General features: G+C 40.5%; 1 non-coding gene across 1 annotated transcript; it reads left to right on the forward strand.

The window, feature by feature from the left end:
• The first annotated feature begins 5,452 nt into the window (after window positions 1-5,452).
• LOC112732203 (small nucleolar RNA R71) lies at window positions 5,453-5,560 on the forward strand. Its single transcript, XR_003167939.1, has one exon. It is a non-coding gene; the product is annotated as a small nucleolar RNA R71 (small nucleolar RNA).
• Window positions 5,561-6,670: the final 1,110 nt, after the last annotated feature.

Below are 6,670 nucleotides of genomic sequence, written 5' to 3' on the forward strand. Positions count from 1 at the left end.
TGGCCAGCCCCCAAAGTCTAAGAACAATGCGTTCAAAGATGATCCTAAGATCCTAAGATGATCAAAAGATGCCTAATACAATAGTAAAAGGTCCTATTTATAATAAACTAGCTACTAGGGTTTACATGAGTAAGTAATTGATGTATAAATCCACTTCCTGGGCCCACTTGGTGTGTGTTTGGGCTGAGCCTGAGTGTTGCACGTGCAGAGGCCATTTGTGGAGTTGAACGCCAGTATTTGTGCCAGTTTGGGCGTTCAACTCTGGTTTTGGATCCTTTTCTGGCGCTGGACGCCAGATTTGGGTAGAAAGCTGGCGTTGAACGCCAGTTTACGTCATCTATTCTTGGCCAAAGTATGGACTATTATACATTGCTGGAAAGCCCTGGATGTCTACTTTCCAACGCAATTGGAAGCGTGCCATTTTGAGTTCTGTAGCTCCAGAAAATCCACTTTGAGTGTAGGGAGGTCAGAATCCAACAACATCAGCAGTCCTTCTTCAACATCTGAATCTGATTTTTGCTCAAGTCCCTCAATTTCAGCCAGAAAATACCTGAAATCACAGAAAAACACACAAACTCATAGTAAAGTCCAGAAATATGAATTTAACATAAAAACTAATGAAAACATCCCTAAAAGTAACTAGATTCTACTAAAAGCATACTAAAAACAATGCCAAAAAGCGTATAAATTATCCGCTCATCACAACACCAAACTTAAATTGTTGCTTGTCCCCAAGCAAATGAAAATCAATTAGGATAAAAAGAAGAGAATATACTATAAATTCCAAACTATCAATGAAACATAGCTCCAATCAAATGAGCGGGACTTATAGCTTTTTGCCTCTTGAATAGTTTTGGCATCTCACTTTATCCATTGAGGTTCAGAATGATTGGCATCTATAGGAACTCAGAGTTCAGATAGTGTTATTGATTCTCCTAGTTCAGTATGATGATTCTTGAACACAGCTATTTTATGAGTCTTGGCCGTGGCCCGAAGCACTTTGTTTTCCAGTATTACCACCGGATACATAAATGCCACAGACACATAATTGGGTGAACCTTTTCAGATTGTGACTCAGCTTTGCTAAAGTCCCCAACTAGAGGTGTCCAGGGTTCTTAAGCACACTCTTTTTTTTTTTGCTTTGGACCTTGACTTTAACCGTTCAGTCTCAAGTTTTCACTTGACACCTACACGCCACAAGCACATGGTTAGGGACAGCTTGGTTTAGCCGCTTAGACCAGGATTTTATTCCTTTAGGCCCTCCTATCCACTGATGCTCAAAGCCTTGGGATCCTTTTTATTTTCCCTTGCCTTTTGGTTTTAAGGGTTACTGGCTTTTTCTGCTTGCTTTTTCTTTTTCTTTCTATTTTTTTTCTTTTTCTCCTTGTCATCATTCTTTCAATAGCCAACATATTTAACATTCTTAAACAACAACTTCAAAAGACATATGCACTGTTCAGGCATTCATTCAGAAAACAAGAAGCATTGTCACCACATCAATATAATTAAACTAAGTTCAAGGATAAATTCGAGACTCATGTACTTCTTGTTCTTTTAAATTAAAACATTTTTCATTTAAGAGAGGTGATGGATTCATAGGACATTTATAACTTTAAGACAAAGTTACTACTACTAATGATCATGTAATGAAGACACAAACATAGATAAGCACATAACATAGAAAACGAAAAACAGAGAAAGTAAGAGCAAGGAATGAATCCACCTTAGTGATGGTGGCGTTTCCTTCTTGAGGAACCAATGATGTCCTTGAGCTCTTCTATGTCTCTTCCTTGTCTTTGTTGCTCCTCCCTCATTGCTTTTTGATCTTTTCTTATTTCATGAAGCATGATGGAGTGCTCTTGATGTTCCACCCTTAGTTGTCCCATATTGGAACTCAATTCTCCTAGGGAGGTGTTGATTTGCTCCCAATAGTTTTGTGGAGGAAAGTGCATTTGAGGCATCTCAGGGATCTCATGGTAATGAGCTTCATACGCCTCTTGAGCTCCATGAGTGGGCTCTCTTGCTTGCTCCATCTTTTTCTTAGTGATGGGCTTGTCCTCTTTGATGAGGATATCTCCCTCTATGTCAATTCCAGCCGAATTGCATAGGTGGCAAATGAGGTGAGGAAAGGCTAACCTTGCCATAGTGGAAGACTTGTCAGCCACCTTGTAGAGTTCTTGAGGTATAATCTCATGAACTTCCACCTCTTCTCCAATCATGATGCTATGAATCATGATGGCCCGGTCTATAGTAACTTCAGACCGGTTGCTAGTGGGAATGATTGAGCATTGAATGAACTCAAACCATCCTCTAGCTACAGGCTTGAGGTCCAATCTTCTTAGTTGAACCGGCTTGCCTTTGGAGTCAATCTTCCATTGAGCTCCTTCTACACATATGTCCATAAGGACTTGGTCCAACCTTTGATCAAAGTTGACTCTCCTTGTGTAGGGGCGTGCGTTCTCTTCCATGTATGGCAAGTTGAACGCCAACCTCACATTTTCCGGACTAAAATCTAAGTATTTCCCCCGAACCATTGTAACATAGTTCTTTGGATCCGGGTTCTTACTTTGATCATGGTTCTTGGTGATCCATGCATTGGCATAGAATTCTTGAACCATTAGGATGCCGACTTGTTGGATGGGATTTGTTAGAACTTCCCATCCTCTTCTTTGAATTTCATGTCGGATCTCCGGATACTCATTTCTTTTGAGTTTGAAAGGGACCTCAGGGATCACTTTCTTCTTGGCCACAACATCATAGAAGTGGTCTTGATGGGCTTTGGAGATGAACCTTTCCATCTCCCATGACTCGAATGTGAAAGCTTTTGTCTTCCCTTTCCCTCTTCTAGAGGATTCTCCGGTCTTAGATGCCATCAATGGTAATGGAAAAACAAAAAAGCTATGCTTTTACCACACCAAACTTAGAATATTGCTCGCCCTCGAGCAATAAACAAAAGAATAGAAGAAGAAGAAGAAGAAATATGGAGAGGGAGAGGGAGATGTGGTTCCGGCCAAGAGGAGTGTAGAGGGGTGTGTTGTGTGAATTTGATGAAGAATGGAAGGCTTTATATAGGGAAGGGAGGGGGGTTAAGGTTCGGCCATATGGGTGGGTTTGGGAGGGAAATTGGTTTTGAATTTTGAAGGTAGGTGGAGTTTATGAGGTAGGTTTATGGGGAAGAGTGGATGGATGTGAGTGGTGAAGAGGTGATGGGGAAGAGTGTTTATGGGGTTGTGTGAAAGAGAGTGGTGAGAAGAAGTGAGTGGAGGTAGGTGGGGATCCTGTGGGGTCCACAGATCCTTAGTGGATCCTGTGGGGTCCACAGATCCTGAGGTGTTCAAGGATTTACATCCCTGCACCCATTAGGCATGTAAAAATGCCTTTGTACCCAACTCTGGGCGTTCAGCGCCAGGTTGGTGGCCATTTTGGGCGTTCAACGCCCATTTGTGTGCCATTTCTGGCGTTGAACGCCAGAACCATGCCTGTTCTGGCGTTCAGCGCCCAGAAGCTGCCCATTTTGGGTGTTCAGCGCCAGCACCATGCTCTGTTCTGGCGCTGAACGCCAGACAGATGCTCCTCCAGGGTGTGATTTTTCTTCTGCTGTTTTTGATTCCGTTTTCAACTTTTATATTTATTTTGTGACTCCACATGATCATGAACCTAAGAAAATATGAAAAACAATAAAAATAAGAATTAGATAAACATTGGGTTGCCTCCCAACAAGCGCTTCTTTAATGTCAATAGCTTGACAGTGGGCTCTCATGGAGTCTCACAGCTGTGCAGAGCTTTGTTGAGACTCTCCAACACCAAACTTAGAGTTTGGATATGGGAGTTCAACACCAAACTTAGAGTTTGGTTGTGGCCTCCCAACACCAAACTTAGAGTTTGACTGTGGGGGCTCTGGTTGACTCTGCTTTTAGAGAAGCTTTTCATGCTTCCTCTCCATGGTTGCAGAGGGAGATCCTTGAGTTTTAAACACAAGGGAGTCCTCATTCCATTGAAGGACTATTTCACCTCTGTCAACATCAATCACAGCTCTTGCTGTGGCCAGGAAAGGTCTTCCTAGGATGATGGATTCATCCTCTTCCTTTCCAGTATCCAGGACTATGAAATTAGTAGGTATGTAAAGGCCCTCAACCTTTACTAATACATCTTCTACTTGTCTATAAGCCTGTTTTCTTGAGTTGTCTGCCATCTCTAGTGAGATTTTAGCAGCTTACACCCCATAGATTCCCAGTTTCTCTATTACAGAGAGGGGCATGAGGTTTATTCCTGAACCAAGGTCACACAGAGCCTTAAAGATCATGGTGCCTATGGTGTAGGGTATTATGAACTTTCCAGGATTCTGTCTCTTCTGAGGCAATGTCAGTTGATCTAGATCACTTAGTTCATTGATGAACAAGGGAGGTTCAACTTCCCAAGTATCAATGCCAAATAATTTGGCATTCAGCTTCATGATTGCACCAAGAAACTAGGCAGTTTGCTCTTCAGTGACATCCTCATTCTCTTCAGAAGAGGAATACTCATCAGAGCTCATGAAGGGCATAAGGAGGTTCAATGGAATCTCTATGGTCTCTAGATGAGCCTCAGAGTCCTTTGGTTCCTCAGAGGGAAGCTCCTTATTGATCACTGGACGTCCCAGGAGGTCTTCCTCCTTGGGATTCACGTCATCTCCTCTCCTCACAGGTTCGGCCATGGCGCTTATGTCAATGGCCTTGCACTCTCCTTTTGGATTCTCTTCTGTATTGCTTGGGAGAGTACTAGGAGGGATTTCAGTGATCCTTTTACTTAGCTGGCCCACTTGTGCTTCCAAATTTCTAATGGAAGACCTTGTTTCATTCATGAAACTTACAGTGGCCTTGGACAGATCAGAGACTAAGTTTGCTAAATTAGAAGCATTTTTTTTAGTGTTCTCTGTCTATTGCTGAGTGGATGATGGAAAAGGTTTATTATTGTTAAACCTGTTTCTTCCACCATTATTAAAGCCTTGTTGGGGCTTTTGATCCTTCCATGAGAAATTTGGATGATTTCTCCATGTTGAGTTATAGGTGTTTCCATAAGGTTCACCTAAGTAATTTACCTCTGCTATTGCAGGGTTCTCAGGATCATAAGCTTCTTCTTCAGAAGATGCCTCTTGAGTACTGTTGGATGCATCTTGCATTCCATGCAGACTCTGAGAGATCATATTGACTTGCTGAGTCAATATTTTATTCTGAGCCAATATGGCATTCAGAGTATCAACTTCAAGAACTCCCTTCTTTATAGGCGTTCCATTACTCACAGGATTCCTTTCAGAAGTGTACATGAACTGGTTATTAGCAACCATATCAATGAGTTCTTGAGCTTCTGCAGGCGTTTTCTTTAGGTGAATGAATCCACCTGCAGAAGTGTCCAGTGACATCTTTGATAGCTCAGATAAACCATCATAGAATATATCCAGGATGGTCCATTCTGAAAGCATGTTAGAAGGACACTTTTTGGTCAACTGTTTGTATCTTTCCCAAGCTTCATAGAGGGATTCACCTTCTTTCTGTCTGAAGGTTTGAACATCAGCTCTAAGCTTGCTCAGCTTTTGAGGAGGAAAGTACTTGGCTAAGAAAGCCGTGACCAGCTTATCCCAAGAGTTCAGGCTGTCTTTGGGTTGAGAATCCAACCATAATCTAGCTCTGTCTCTTACAGAAAAAGGGAAAAGCATGAGCCTGTAGACTTCAGGATCTACTCCATTAGTCTTAACAGTATCACATATCTGCAAGAATTCAGTTAAGAACTGAAAAGGATCTTCAGATGGAAGTCTATGAAACTTGCAGTTCTGCTGCATCAGAGAAACTAATTGAGGTTTCAGCTCAAAGTTGTTTGCTCCAATGGCAGGAATGGAGATGCTTCTTCCATGTAAATTGGAATTAGGTGCAGTAAAGTCACCAAGCATTCTCCTTGCATTGTTGTTGGGTTCGGCTGCCATCTCCTTTACTTGTTCGAAATTTTCAATCAAGTTGTCTCTGGATTGTTGTAATTTAGCTTCTCTTAATTTTCTCTTCAGAGTCCTTTCAGGTTCTGGATCAGCTTCAACAAGAATGCCTTTTTCTCTGTCCCTGCTCATAAGAAAGAGGAGAGAAAAAGAAAAGAAGAGGAATCCTCTATGTCACAGTAAAGAGGTTCCTTATTGTTAGTAGAAGAAAAGAAGAAGAAATTCGAACACAGATAGAGGAGGGGGTTCGAATTTGGTGATGATGTGAGGAAGAGATGTTAGTAGATGAATAAATAAATAGAATAAGATGAGAGAGAAGGAGGGAATTTTCGAAAATTATTTTTGAAAAGGAGTTAGTGATTTTTGAAAATAGTTTTTGAAAAATGTTAGTATTTTTTTTTTTCGAAAATTAAGATTTAAAAATTAAAAATTAAAATAATTAATAAATTAAAAAGAAATTTTGTAAAAGGGGGAAGATATTTTCGAAAATGAGAGAGAGAGAGTTAGTTAGGTGGTTTTGAAAAAGATAAGAAACAAACAAAAAGTTAGTTAGTTAATTGAAACAAATTTTGAAAAGATAGGAAGTTAGGAAGTTAGAGAAGATATTTTGAAATCAAATTTTTGAAAAAGATAAGATAAGAAGATATTTTTGAAAAGATATGATAGAAATTGTTTTTGAAAAAGATTTGATTTTAAAATCACAATTAA

The sequence above is a fragment of the Arachis hypogaea genome, chromosome 12, assembly GCF_003086295.3.
Source record: "Arachis hypogaea cultivar Tifrunner chromosome 12, arahy.Tifrunner.gnm2.J5K5, whole genome shotgun sequence".
Taxonomy (NCBI): domain Eukaryota; kingdom Viridiplantae; phylum Streptophyta; class Magnoliopsida; order Fabales; family Fabaceae; genus Arachis; species Arachis hypogaea.